The sequence below is a fragment of the Kogia breviceps genome, chromosome 1 (assembly GCF_026419965.1).
Source record: "Kogia breviceps isolate mKogBre1 chromosome 1, mKogBre1 haplotype 1, whole genome shotgun sequence".
In the NCBI taxonomy this organism is placed as follows: domain Eukaryota; kingdom Metazoa; phylum Chordata; class Mammalia; order Artiodactyla; family Physeteridae; genus Kogia; species Kogia breviceps.
In genome coordinates, this window is record NC_081310.1 from 117,232,012 (window position 1) to 117,246,914 (window position 14,903).

At 42.2% G+C, this 14,903-nt stretch overlaps 1 protein-coding gene across 4 annotated transcripts in view; it reads right to left on the reverse strand.

Moving 5' to 3' along the window:
• The window catches only part of LOC131754835 (monocarboxylate transporter 1-like), a 38,229-nt gene extending 33,236 nt beyond the window's left edge, over window positions 1–4,993 (reverse strand). Inside the window, exon 1 of one of the 4 annotated variants that reach the window (XM_059060858.2) lies at window positions 4,836–4,952. The gene's annotated coding sequence lies outside the window, so the exon portion shown is untranslated. Of the gene's footprint in view, window positions 1–4,835 lie in introns of all 4 variants that reach the window. The other 3 variants (XM_067039516.1, XM_059060883.2, XM_067039544.1) reach the window with 3 other exon arrangements.
• Between the last annotated feature and the right edge of the window lie 9,910 nt (window positions 4,994–14,903).

Consider the following 14,903-nt stretch of genomic DNA (forward strand, 5'->3'; position numbering starts at 1 on the left):
GGGATCAATCCAAGAAGAAGATATAACAATTGTAAGTATTTATGCACCCAACATAGGAGCACCTCAATACATAAGGCAAATGCTAACAGCCATAAAAGGGGAAATTGACAGCAACACAATAATAGTAGGGGACTTTAACATCCCACTTCACCAATGGACAGATCATCTAAAATGAAAATAAATAAGGAAACACAAGCTTTAAATGACACCTTAAACAAGATGGACTTCATTGATATTTATAGGACATTCTATCCAAAAACAACAGAATACACTTTCTTCTCAAGTGCTCATGGAACATTCTCCAGGATAGATCATATCTTGGGTCACAAATCAAGCCTTGGTAAACTTAAGAAAATTGAAATCATATCAAGTATCTTTTCTGACCACAACGCTATAAACCTAGAAACAAATGACAATGAAAACATGACAGCCCAAAACCTATGGGATTCAGCAAAAGCAGCTCTAAGAGGGAAGTTTATAGCAATACAGTCCTACCTCAAGAAACCAGAAAAATCTCAAATAAAAAACCTAAACTTACATCTAAAGCAATTAAAGGAAGAAGAACAAAAAAAATCCAAAGTTAGCAAAAGGAAAGAAATCATAAAATTCAGATCAGAAATAAATGCAAAAGAAATGAAGGAAACAATAGCAAAGATCAGTAAAGCTAAAAGTTGGTTTTTTGAAAAGATAAACAAAATTGATAAACCATTAGCCAGACTCATCAAGAAAAAAAGGGAGAAGACTCAAATCAACAGAAGTAGAAATGAAAAAGGAGAAGTAACAACTGACACTGCAGAAATATAAGGGATCATGAGAGATTACTACAAGCAACTATATGACAATAAAATGGACAACCTGGAAGAACTGGACAAATTCTTAGAAAAGCACAACCTTCCAAGACTGAACAAGGAAGAAATAGAAAATATAAACAGACCAATCACAAGCACTGAAATTGAAACTGTGATTAAAAATCTTCCAACAGGGCTTCCCTGGTGGCGCAATGGTTGAGAGTCCACCTGCCGATGCAGGGGACATGGGTTCGTGCCCCAGTCTGGGAAGATCCCACATGCTGCGGAGCGGTTGGGCCCGTGAGCCATGGCTGCTGAGCCTGCGCGTCCGGAGCCTGTGCTCCACAATGGGAGAGGCCACAACAGTGAGAGGCCTGCATACTGAAAAAAAAAAAAAAAAAAAAATCTTCCAATGAACAAAAGCCCAGGACCAGATGGCTTCACAGGCAAATTCTATCAAACATTTAGAGAAGAGCTAACACCTATCCTTCTCAAACTCTTCCAAAATATAGCAGAGGTAGGAACACTCCCAAACTCATTCTACAAGGCCACCATCACCCTGATACCAAAACCAGACAAGGATGTCACAAAAAAAGAAAACTACAGGCCAATATCACTGATGAACATAGATGCAAAACTTTTCAACAAAATACAAGCAAACAGAATCCAGCAGCACATTAAAAGGGTCATACATCATGATGAAGTGGGGTTTGTCCCAGGAATGCAAGGATTCTTTAATATATGTAAATCAATCAACGTGATACACCATATTAACAAATTGAAGGAGAAAAACCATATAAGCATCTCAATAGATGCAGAAAAAGCTTTTGACAAAATTCAACACCAACTTATGATAAAAAAAAAAAAAAAACCCTCCAGAAAGCAGGCATAGAGGGAACTTACCTCAACATAATAAAGGCCATATATGACAAACCCACAGCCAACATCAGTCTCAATGGTGAAAAACTGAAACCATTTCCACTAAGATCAGGAACAAGACAAGGTTGCCTACTCTCATCAATATTATTCAACATAGCGTTGGAAGTTTTAGCCACAGCAATCAGAGACGAAAATGAAATAACAGGAATCCAAATCAGAAAAGAAGAATTGTCACTGTTTGCAGATGACACAATACTATACATAGAAAATCCTAAAGATGCTACCAGAAAAATAGTAGAGCTAATCAATGAATTTGGTAAAGTAGCAGGATACAAAATTAATGCACAGAAACCTCTTGCATTCTTATACACTAATGATGAAAAATCTGAAGGAGAAATTAAGGAAACACTCCCATTTACCACTGCAACATAAAGAATAAAATACCTAGGGATAAACCTACCTAAGGAGATAAAAGACCTGTAGGCAGAAGATTATAAGACAGTGATGAGTTAAAGACGATACAAACAGATGGAGAGATATACTATGTTCTTGGATTGGAAGAATCAACATTGTGAAAATGACTACACTACCCAAAGCAATCTACAGATTCAGTGCAATCCCTATCAAACTACCAATAGTATTTTTCACAGAACTAGAACAAAAAATTTCACAATTTGTATGGAAACACAAAAGACCAAATAGCCAAAGCAATCTTGAGAAAGAAAAACAGAGCTGGAGGAATCAGGATCCCTGATTCAGACTATACTACAAAGCTACAGTAATCAAGACAGTATGGTACTGGCACAAAAACAGAAATATAGATCAATGGAACAGGACAGAAAGCCCAGAGATAAACCCACACACATATGGTCACCTTATCTTTGATAAAGGAGGCAAGGATATACAATGGAGAAAAGACAGCCTCTTCAATAAGTGGTGCTGGGAAAACTGGACAGCTACATATAAAAGAATGAAATTAGAACACTCGCTAACACCATATACAAAAATAAACTCAAAATGGATTAACAACCAAAATGTAAGGTCAGACACTATCAAACTCTTAGAGGAAAACATAGGCAGAACACTCTATGACATAAATCACAGCAAGATGCTTTTTGACCCACCTCCTAGAGAAATGGAAATAAAAACAAAAATAAACAAATGGGGCCTAATGAAACTTAAAAGCTTTTGCACAGCAAAGGAAACGATAAACAAGACGAAAGGACAACCCTCAGAATGGGAGAAAATATTTGCAAACAAATCAATGGACAAAGGATTAATCTCCAAAATATATAAACAGCTCATGCAGCTCAATATCAAAAAAACAAACAACCCAATCCAAAAATAAGCAGACCTAAATAGACATTTCTCCAAAGAAGATATACAGATTGCCAACAAACACATGAAAGGATGCTCAACATCACTAATCATTAGAGAAACACAAATCAAAACTACAATGAGGTATCACCTCACACAAGTCAGAATGGCCATCATCAAAAACATCTACAGTGGTCTTCCCTGGTGGCGCAGTGGTTGAGAGTCCGCCTGCCGATGCAGGGGATGCAGGTTCGTTCCCCGGTCCAGGAAGATTCCACATGCCTCGGAGCGGCTAGGCCCATGAGCCATGGCTGCTGAGCCTGCGCATCCGGAGCCTGTGCTCCGCTACAGGAGAGGCCACAGCAGTGAGAGGCCCGCGTACAGCAAAAAAAAAAAAAAAATCTACAAACAGGGCTTCCCCAGTGGTGCAGTGGTTGAGAGTGTGCCTGCTGATGCAGGGGCCACGGGTTCATGCCCTGGTCCGGGATGATCCCACATGCCGCGGAGCGGCTAGGCCCGTGAGCCATGGCCGCTGAGCCTGCGCGTCTGGAGCCTATGCTCCGCAACAGGAGAGGCCACAGCAGTGAGAGGCCCGCGTACCACAAATAAATAAATAAATAAATAAATAATCTACAAACAATAAATGCTGGAGAGGGTGTGGAGAAAAGGGAACCCTCTTGCACTGTTACTGGGAATGTAAATTGATACAGCCACTCTGGAGAACACCTTAAAGAACTAAAAATAGAATTACCATATGACCCAGCAATCCCAATACTGGGCATATACCCTGAGAAAACCAGAATTCAAAAAGACTCATGTACCACCATGTGCACTGCAGCACTATTTACAATAGCCAGGACATGAAAGCAACCTAAGTGTCCACTGACAGATGACTGGATAAAGAAGATGTGACACATATATACATGGAATATTACTCAGCCATAAAAAGAAACAAAATTGAGTTATTTGTAGTGAGGTGGATGCACCTAAGTCTGTCATACAGAGTGAAGTAAGTGAGAAAGAGAAAAACAAATACCGCATGCTAACATATATATATGGAATCTAAAAAAAAAAAAAGTTCTGAAGAACCTAGGGGCAGGACAGGAATAAAGATGCAGACGTAGAGAATGGACTTGAAAACACCGGGAAGAGGAAGGATAAGCTGGGACGAAGTGAGAGAGTGGCATGGACATATATACACTACCAAATGTAAAAAAGATAGCTAGTGGGAAGCAGCTGCATAGCACAGGGAGATCAGCTTGGTGCTTTGTGTCCACCTAGAGGGGTGGGATAGGGAGGGTGGAAGGGAGACACAAGAGGGAGGAGACATGGGGATATATGTAATAACTGATTCACTTCGTTATTCAGCAGAAACTGACACAACAATGTAAAGCAATTATACTCCAATAAAGATGTTTAAAAAAAAAGTTTACAGGTGGCATGCCACAACACCAAAACAACCTCCGACCCCACATCACCCCCCCACCCCTCCTCAGGCACAACCTGGCCAAGAGATCCTGGAGGCAAAAGGTTAATCAACGCTATCAGGTTTTATAGCCTCAGATCATTACTCTTCCAGATGGAAAGCATCCCCAGTGGGGATGAAGAGATTTCCCCCAGGCCACCACGATCTCACCCATCTCCCCGCGCCGGTGCCCGGGACACTTGGCCGGGACACCTGTCCGCACCTCCTTCACCAACCGCTCCCTGCTCCGCGGCGCTGAAGCCACGAAGCCCTCGCAGGGCAGCCCCCGACCTCCGGAAACCAAGCTCTCCGTTCCCCTAGTCTCCCGCCCACCCCGCCCAAGCAGCCAGGGCTCCCAGCGCTCCACCCGCCGTTACCCAGCTAACCGTTGTGCTCGGGTCGCGGCGCCGCGTGAGCGTGACGTGATGTGACGGGGTGACTCGGGGCGGAGCTCCTCTCCGCGCCAGGCGCCCCCCACGCCGTGGGAGTTCGCCGGACACTGTGGGGAAGGATGGGCGCAGCCGCCTTATACCACGCCGCGGGGGCCGGAGCATGCACGCAGGGGGCGGAGTTGGCCCTACGGGCCCCCGCCCCCTCCGCCCGCCCTCACAGCGCTGACTTCGGTGTAGTTCCCCCTCGGCCGCAGGCGTCGGCTCCCTGCCCCGACGGGTGTTCCTCCACAACGTCGCGGTCACCACCACGCGTGCGGGACGTCAATGTCGGCCTCACCCTCAGTCTCTGGCGGAGAAAAGGGGAAACCGCTAAGGACGGACGGGGCGTGCCCCCAGGGGCCTGACTCAGGTGTGGGGGGAGATGGGCGCGCGGAAGAGCAGGGAAGTGACTGGAAGTGGGGGACTGGGCGGGGCTTGAGTGGACGCGGGTGCACCTCCGACCCGGGAAGAGGCCGAGGGCTAGAGGTTAAGAGCGTGGGCTGTGGGCTCGCTGCTTGAGTTCCGTGACCTCGGGGAAGTCACTCAAACCCTCAGGGCCTGTTTCCTGCTCCCTAAAATGGCAACAGTAAAATGGCAACAGTAGTAGAAGCGACCTCATTTAGGAGATTTCCATGGTCTTTGAGGTACACAGAAGTCGGGAAAGAAGAGCGGGTATGTTTGGGACAGGATGTAATTATGGCTGGCAGTTTTGGGGGGATTGGTTATATACTAAACACTTCACTTGAATCTTCATGACCCTGTGGAGTAGGTATTATTGACAGTTTACAAATAAAGGACCTGAGGTTCAGAGGGGTTGAATTACTTTACAGAGGCCGCTGACCTAGTAGTGGCCAACATTTGAAGCCAGACTTTAGAGCCTGGTTTTTGTCATAAGAACCATTGTTCTTGAGCAAGTCCAGATACCAAAGTATATCTGTTAAAGTGATTAAATAATCTTGATTTGAGAAATACCAAAAAAGTATGTCAAGGCCCTTGCCTTCAAAGACTTTACAAGTTCTTTGGGGCAACTGAGATACAAATAAGCCCACATTTCTTGAGAATTTGCACATGCCAGGACCTGTTCTACCACTCCACCTTTTGTCTCACACACACACTTCATTCCCACAACACTTAAGAGTAGGCCTTATAGTTTCTGTTTTGCAGATGAATAACCTGAGGTTGAGGAGGAGTGGGGTTTGTGGGCTCAGGCCTTGCGCTTCCTCTCAACCACTCTGCCTGTTTCACAGCAAAGTTTTCAGTAACAGTTCAATATGTTAGTAGAAGACATTGCAGAATCTATGGTCAAGTACTGCTTGTGAGCAGTAATTGTTTTTTACCTTTTTAAATGCAGAGAAGAAAGGCACTTAAGGTCACTGGAGTGGCCAGGACTTAGATCAGCAGTGCTTCAGGATTGTTAGTGGCAGCAGCATTCAGAAGAGATGGTAGCTAGTTGAGTTAGGGAGACAGTGGGAGACTGGCTCGGGTGTAAATTTATAAGGGCCTATACTATGGAATGGCAGTGCAAAGAGGTAGATAAGAGATTCCCAGGAAACTTCTCAAAGAAGGCATGTAAAGCAACAATATAGTGGGTTCAGAATATGGACTCTGGAACCAGACTGCCCAGTTTCCAATGAAGTACCTAATTAAGGTGGCTAGGGGAATAAAATTAGTGTTTGTGAAGCACTTGGAACAGAGCCGAGCATATAGCAAGTGCTCAATAAGTGTTTTTAAAAAATGAATAAATAGGAAATTAAGGAAATAATTTCATTTACAATAGCATCCAAAAGAATAAAAACACCTAGGGATAGGTTTAACTAAGGAGGTTGCAAAGATTTTAGGCAACTCTACTTTCTGAAGAAATACTGCCCACAAAACTGCCCTTACTTCAGACACCATCTGCAAGGTTGGGGGTCTCCAGGGTCACCCTCACTTCACACAATCTGGCCACGAATTTGGGGGTTCTCATAACCTTGCTTAGGATCAATAATTTGCTAGAAAGACTCACAAAACACTCTGAAAGCTATTATATTCACAGTCACATTTATTACAGAAAAAGGATACATTGAAATCAAGCAAGGGAAGAGTAGCATAGGGCAGAATCTGGGAGGGGTCCAAACTCACTGTTCTGGTTGTCCTCTCCAGGTGAGGTTCTGAGTGGAGTTATCTCCTCTCAGCTATGATGTGTGACAATGCTCTAAGAGTATTGCCAACCTGGGATATCACTCAAGTCCTGGTATCCATTGCTTTGTGAGGCTTCATTACTTGGCATGAATCATAGTCCATGTGATCAAACTAAAATCTCCAGTCACCTGCTTCCCTGAAGTTTGGACTGTTACCATGTGACACAAAGCCCTACTCTCCAATTACATTGTTGGTCTTTCTGACATTGCCAGACCTACCCTGAGTCATTTCATTAGCCTGAACTGAGAAGTGACCCACCCTTAGACACCTCATTAGCATAAACTGTCAGAGTTGGTCTGAGGGACCCACTATGAATTACAGAGACACTCTTATCACTTGGGAAATTGCAAGGGTGTGGCGGTCATCATCCCAGGAGCTGGGACAAAGGCCAGACCTCTTAGACAAGGCCAGATTCCTTACTACACAAAAGTGGAAGACACACTGAAGACTGTAAAACGTTGCTGAAAGATACTAAAGAAGACCTAAATAAGTGGAAAGACATCCATGTTCACGTATTGGAAGACTTAATATTGTTAAGATGGCAATACTACCCAGTGTGATCTACAGATTCAATGTAATACCTATTAAAATTGCAATAGCCCTTTGGCAAAAGTGGTAAACTCATATGGAATTGTGCAGGACACTGAATACTTAAAACAATATTGAAGAAGAACAAAGTTGGAGGACTCACATTTCCTTATTACAAAACTTATTACAAAGCTACAGTGATCAAAACAGTGTGGTACTAGCATAGGGATAACTGTATAGACCAAGAGAATAGAAAGTCCAGGAACAAACTCACAAATCTATGGCCAATTGATTTTTGAAAAGAATGCCAAGACCATTCAGTGGGAAAAGAAATGTCTTTTCAACAAGTGGTGCTGGGACACCTGAATATCCATATGCAAAAGAATGAAGTTGCACCCCTACCTTATGTCGTATACAAACATAAACTCAAAATGGATTAACCAATAACCAAATGTAGGAACTAAACTATAAAACTCTTAGAAGAAAAGATGAGGGGTAAATCTTAATGACCTTGGATTTGGCAATGGATTTTTAGATACAATACCAAAAGAAGAGCAACAAAAGGAAAAGATAAATTGGGTTTCATCAAAATGAGAAGCTTTTGTGCATCAAAGGATGTTATCAAGAAAGTGAAAAGACAACCTACACAATGGGAGAAAATATTTGCAAATCAGGGACTAATGTCCAGAATATGTAAAGAACTCTCACAACTCAACGACAAAAAGACAACCCAATTAAAAAATGAGTAAAGGATTTGAATAGGTGTTTTCCAAAAAAGATGTGTAAGTGACCAACAAGCACATGACAAGGTACTCAACGTTATTGTCATTAGAGAAATGCAAATCAGAACCACAAGATGCCACTCTATACCAACTAGGATGGCTATATAATAATTTTTTAAGGAAAATATGTATTGGCAAGAATGTGGAGAAGTTTGAAAACTTGCACATTGCTCATGGGGGTATAAAATGGTATAGCCACTGTGGAACAGTTTGGCAGTTCCTCAAAAGTTAAACATAATATTACAACAAGACCCAGCAATTCTAAGTATATACCCCCAAAATTGAAAACAGGTATTCAAATACTTGTACAGGAGTTTCATAGCACTATTCACAATAGCCAAAAGTTGGAAATAACCCAATCTGCATCATTAAATGTATGGATAAACAAATGTGATATAGCCAGACAATGGAATATTATTTGGTCACAGAAGGATTGGCATACTGGTACATGCTACAACATGGATGAGCCTCGAAAAGATGTTAAGAGAGTAGCCAGTCACAAAGGGTCTCAAATTGTGAATATCCAGACACAAAAGGTCAGAAATTGTATGATTCCATTTTATTAAATATCCAGAATTGGTAAATCTAGAGAGACAGAAAGCAGGTTAGTGTTGCCAGGGGCTGGGAGAATGACTTTTTAATGGATACGGAGTTTTCTTTTAGGTTAATGAAAATGATTTGGAACTTGATATAGGTGTTGGTTGGTGGTTGTACAACATTGTGAATGTACTAAATACCACTGAAATGTATACTTTAAAATGGTTAACTTTATGTTATATGAATTTACCTCAATAAATAAACCAAATAAATAAATGGAGAAACAGATTTTCCATGAATTTAATGAAGTTTCTTCCTTGTGTTAAGAGAATCATGTCTAAGTTTATAATTTAAACTTTATATATCTTAAAGAGGGCCAATGTGATAGTCAGAAGCCACCCCCCTCCCCCAAGATGTCCATGTCCTAATCCTTGGAATCTGTGAATATGTTATTTATATGACAAAGGGGAATTAGGATTGCAGATGGAATTAAATTTGCTAGTCAGCTGACCTTAAAATAGGGAGATCATCCTGGATTGTCTGGGCCCACTATCATTAAGAGTCCTTAAAAGTGGGGGAGAGTAGGCAGACAGGTCAGAGTGATGCAGTGTGAGGACTTGACCTGCTCTTGCTGGCTTTTAAGATGGAGGAAGGGGAGCACCAGCCAAGGAATGCAGGTGGCCTCTAGAGTCTGGGAAGGGCAAAGAAACAGACTCTCCTCTAGAGCCTCCAGAAGGCTTGACACTTTGATTTTAGCCCAGTGAGGCCTGTGTTGAACTTCTGACCTATAGAACTGTAAGATAATAAATCTAGGTTGCTGTTGTTGTTATTTAAATATTTATTTATTTGGTTGCGTTGGGTCTTAGTTGCAGCAGGTGGGCTCCTTAGTTGTGGCATGTGAACTCCTAGTTGCAGCATGCATGTGGGATCCAGTTCCCAGGCCAGGGATTGAACCAGGGCCCCCTGCATTGGGAGCGTGGAGTCTTAACCACTGCACCTCCAGGGAAGTCCCCTAAATCTATGTTGTTTTAAGCCACTAACTTTGTGATAATTTGTTACAGCCATGATGGAAAAACTAATACAGACAGCATAAATGTGTATCCTTCAGGCTCCCCAAAACTTGTATCTTCCTACTGACAGTGAATATTTTTATGAAGAGTACAGGCTTTGGAGTTGGAAGGCCAGGTGCTATAACTTGCTAGCTATGTTTCTGTGGGCAATTCACTGAACTCTTCTAGGCTTCAGTTTCCTCACCAGGAACATTGGAGATAATACCTACAAACCCGATCTGTCATGAGAATCAAAAGAGAAAATTATTTTTTTTAAAAAAAAGAGAAAATTATTGGTGAAACTGGGAAAGTGCTCTGAGAGTGGTTTGTTTGGTTTTTTAATATAAATTATCAGTAAAGGGTGCTTAAGGGGGAAAGGTCCAGCGTTACTCTAATATTTTAGCTGGAAACAGAGAAGGTGGGAAGAGGAAACAGTTTGAGTGAACTGGAGAAAATGATAAAGCAGGTACAATTCTTTCTGTTTTTCCAGATGTCATCCTTGTTTTAAGCCAGTATAAGAGGAATTTTAGAGTTGGCAGAAGCCTGGAAATCATGTAACCAACGCCCAAACTTATGCAGATGTGGAAGCTGAAATCCAGAAGCTGGAAGACTTTCTTCAAACCACTCAGCTAATGAATGGTTGACCAGGTGAATAGACAAGTTTTCTGGACTTTACTGTCTAAAGCATAACCTTTAAGATAAAAAGTGTTTCTTTACTGCAAACCAGAGGGGATACAGTGCCCTCTAGTGGCTTTTTATTTTATTATACAAATCCCTGTTACTTCACATTTCTGTTTTAAAGGTTGAGAAGGAGATGATGCAAGCTAGGCTGCCTTAGAGAAAGACCTTACAGTTATTTGCAAACTCAGATTTCAAGGTTTAAAGCAAGTTCTAACTTGAGAAATTAGGGGCTAGGATGAGAAACACCATTAAAGGAAAAAGGGTGGGGATTTGTAAATGCAAAATTGGAAATCTGTGCTGAATACACTGCTCAAATATTTTGTATGGAAAATAAGAAAAATACGTTTTTGTTGTGTCTCCACTGACAAACTCAGTGAAATCAGAAAGATTCACTTTTCGTTTTCTTGAGATACAGTCCTCATAACATAAAATCCACCGTTTAAAGGTGTAAGCTTAGGGCTTCCCTGGTGGCGCAGTGGTTGAGTCTGCCTGCCGATGCAGGGGACACGGGTTCGTGAGCCAGTCTGGGAAGATTCCACATGCCGCGGAGCGGCTAGGCCCGTGAGCCATGGCCGCTGAGCCTGCGCGTCTGGAGAATGTGCTCTGCTACGGGAGAGGCCACAGCAGTGAGAGACCCGCGTACGGGAAAACAAAAACAAAAACAAAAAACTGTAAGCTTAAGTAGTTTTCAGTATATTCACCATGTTGTGCAACCATCACCACTATCTAACTGCAGAATATTTCCATCTCCCCCCACACCCCCCAAAAACCCAAACGATTAGCAGTTGGTTCCAATTCCCCCCCCCATCCCCTGGCAACTGCTAATGTACTTTCTGTCTCTATATATTTGTCTATTCTGGATATGTTATATAAATGGAATGTGAACTTTCATGTCTGGCTTCTTTCACTTAGCATAGTGTTTTCAAGGTTCACCCATATTATAGCAGGTATCAGTACTTAGTTCCTTTTTGTGGCTGAATAATATTCTGTTGTGTGGATATATCACATTGTATTTATTTGTTCATCAGTTGATGGGTATTTGAGTTGTTTACAGGTTTTTAAAATTTGTTTATTTATTTATTTTTGGCTGTGTTGGGTCTTCGTTGCTGTGCACGGGCTTTCTCTGTTTGCAGCGAGTGCGGGCTACTCTTGTGGTGCACGGGCTTCTCATTGCAGTGGCTTCTCTTGCTGCGGAGCATGAGCTCTAGGCACACTGGCTTCAGTAGTTGTGGCACTCAGGCTCAGTAGTTGTGGCTCACAGGCTCTAGAGCACTGACTCAGTAGTTGTGGCGCATGGGCTTAGTTGCTCCGCGGCATGTGGGATCTTCCCGGACCAGGGATTGAACCTGCATCCCCTGTGTGGGCAGGTAGATTCTTAACCACTGCGCCACCAGGGAAGTCTGTCTATGTTTAACTTTTTGAAGAACTACCAAACAATGTATGTTCCAACTGTCTCATATTTTCCAACACTTGTTTTTTCCATTTTATTATTAATGTTAATATTGCCATTCTAATGGGTATAAAGTAGTATCTTGTGGTTTGTTTTAAATTTTGAAATCAATTTTTTCTCTCTTTTTTAATTTTTGTTTTTATTTGTGGTAAAATACACAAAACATAGAATTTACCTTCATAACTATTTTAGGTATATAGTTCATTAATGTTAAGTATATTCACATTGTGGTGCAACCAATTTCCAAAACTCCACTTTGCAAAACTGAAACTATGCCTGTTAAGCAACTCCCCATTCTCTCCCCTCAACCACTATTCTACTTTCTGTCTCTATGAATTTGATGACTCTAGGGTATCTCATATTAATGGAATAGTATTTGTCTTTTGGGGACTGGCTTATTTCACTTAGCATAATGTCCTCAAAAGTTCATCCATGTTGTAGCATGTGTCAGAATTTCCTTTCTTTTAAAAGTTGAATAATATTCCACTGTAGGACTTCCCTGGCACTCCAGTGGTTAAGACTGTGCTTCCACTGCAGGGGGCATAGGATTGATCCCTGGTTGATCCCACATACCATGCGGTGTGGCCAAATAATAATAATAATATTCCATTGTATATATACACCACATTTTTTTTTTTTTTTTTTTTTTTTTTTTTTTTTTTTTGCGGTATGCGGGCCTCTCACTGTTGTGGCCTTTCCCATTGCGGAGCACAGGCTCCGGACACGCAGGCCTAGCGGCCATGTCTCACGGGCTTAGTTGCTCCACGGCATGTGGGATCTTCCCGGACCAGGGCACGAACCCGTGTCTCCTGCATCTGCAGGCGGATTCTCAACCGCTGCGCCACCAGGGAAGCCCCACCACATTTTATTTATCCATTCACTTGTTGATGGACCCTTGGGTTGCCTCTACCATTTGGCTTTATGAATAGCACTGCTGGGCTTCCCTGGTGGCGCAGTGGTTGAGAATCCGCCTGCCGATGCAGGGGACACGAGTTCGTGCCCCGGTCTAGGAAGATCCCACGTGCCGCGGAGCGGCTGGGCCCGTGAGCCATGGCCGCTGAGCCTGTGCATCCGGAACCTGTGCTCCGCAATGGGAGAGGCCACAACAGTGAGAGGCCCGCGTACCACAAAAAATAATAATAATAATAATATGAATAGCACTGCTATGAACATGGGTGTACAAATATTTCTTGGAGACCCTCTTTTCAATTCTTTTGGTGTATGCCTAGAAATGGAGTTGCTGCCTCACATATAAATCGGTTTTTAATTTCTTGAGAAACTGCCATACTGTTTTCCATAGTGGCTGTGCTAGTTTATATTGCTATCAACGGTGCACAAGGGCTCCAATTTTTCCATATCCTCCAACACTTGTTATTTTCTGGGTTTTTTTTTTTTTTTTTTTTTTTTTTTTTTTTGCGGCACGCTGGCCTCTCACCGTTGTGGCCTCTCCCGTCGCGGAGCACAGGCTCCGGACGCGCAGGCTCAGCAGCCATGGCTCACGGGCCCAGCAGCTCCGCGGCATGTGGGATCCTCCCGGACCGGGGCCTGAACCCGCGTCCCCTGCATTGGCAGGCGGACTCCCAACCACTGCGCCATCAGGGAAATCCTATTTTCTGTTTTTTTGATAATAGCCATTCAGTTGGTGTGAGGTAGCATCTCACTGTGGTTTTGATTTCCATTTCTCTAATGACTAATGATGGTGAGCATTTTTTTTTTAAATTTTATTTATTTATTTATGGATGTGTTGGGTCTTCGTTTCTGCAAGAGGGCTTTCTCTAGTTGTAGCAAGCGGGGGCCCCTCTTCGTCGCGGTGCGCAGACCTCTCACTATTGCGGCCTCTCTTGTTGCGGAGCACAGGCTCCAGATGCACAGGCTCAGTAATTATGGCTCACGGGCCTAGTTGCTCCGCGGCATGTGGGATCTTCCCAGACCAGGGCTCGAACCTGTGTCCCCTGCATTGGCAGGCAGATTCTCAACCACTGCGCCACCAGGGAAGCCCAATGGTGAGCATCTTTCTATGTGTTTCTATGTGTTTCTATGTATTTGTATATCCTTGGAGAAATGCATTACAAATCCTTTACCCATTTTTTAATTGGATTGTCTTGTTATTGTTGAGTTGGATGAGTTCTTTATATATTCTGGATACAAATCCTCTTTATCAAGATACATGATTTGCAAAAGGATTTATTTTAAACTATCCTCTATTGAGGTATACTTTACATAGAGTAAAATATACAGATCTTAAGTGTACAGCTGAATGAAGTTTGATAAATTTATACATACCTGTAACTTTCATCCAGGGCAAGTTAAAGAATATTTTTGTCACCCCAGATAATTCCCTTGGGACCCTTTCCGTGCAGTTGCCCATTCCTCTCTGCCCAATGCAATGATTATTTTTATTTCTGTCAATAGAAATTAGTTTTCCATGTTTCTGAAATTCATAAAACAAATTGTGTAATATGTGCTACTTGTGTCTGTCTTCTTTTACTCAACATTATATCTGTGAGATTCATCTGTGTTATTGCATATATTCAGTTGATACTTTTTTATTACTGAATTTTAAATTTTGATGAAGTCCAATTTATCCACTGATTTTTTGGGGGGGGCTGTTTTTTTTTTTTACAGTTAGTGCTTTTTGTGTTCTATATGAAAAATCTTTTCTGACCTCCCGTTCTTCTACCACCAGGTTGCAAAGATATTTTCCTATATTTTCTTCTGAAAGATTTAGAATTTTAGCTTTCACATTTAGGCCTATGATGCATATCAAATTCATTTTGGTTTAATATGCGGTGAAGTTGAGGTGTGGTTGGTGTTT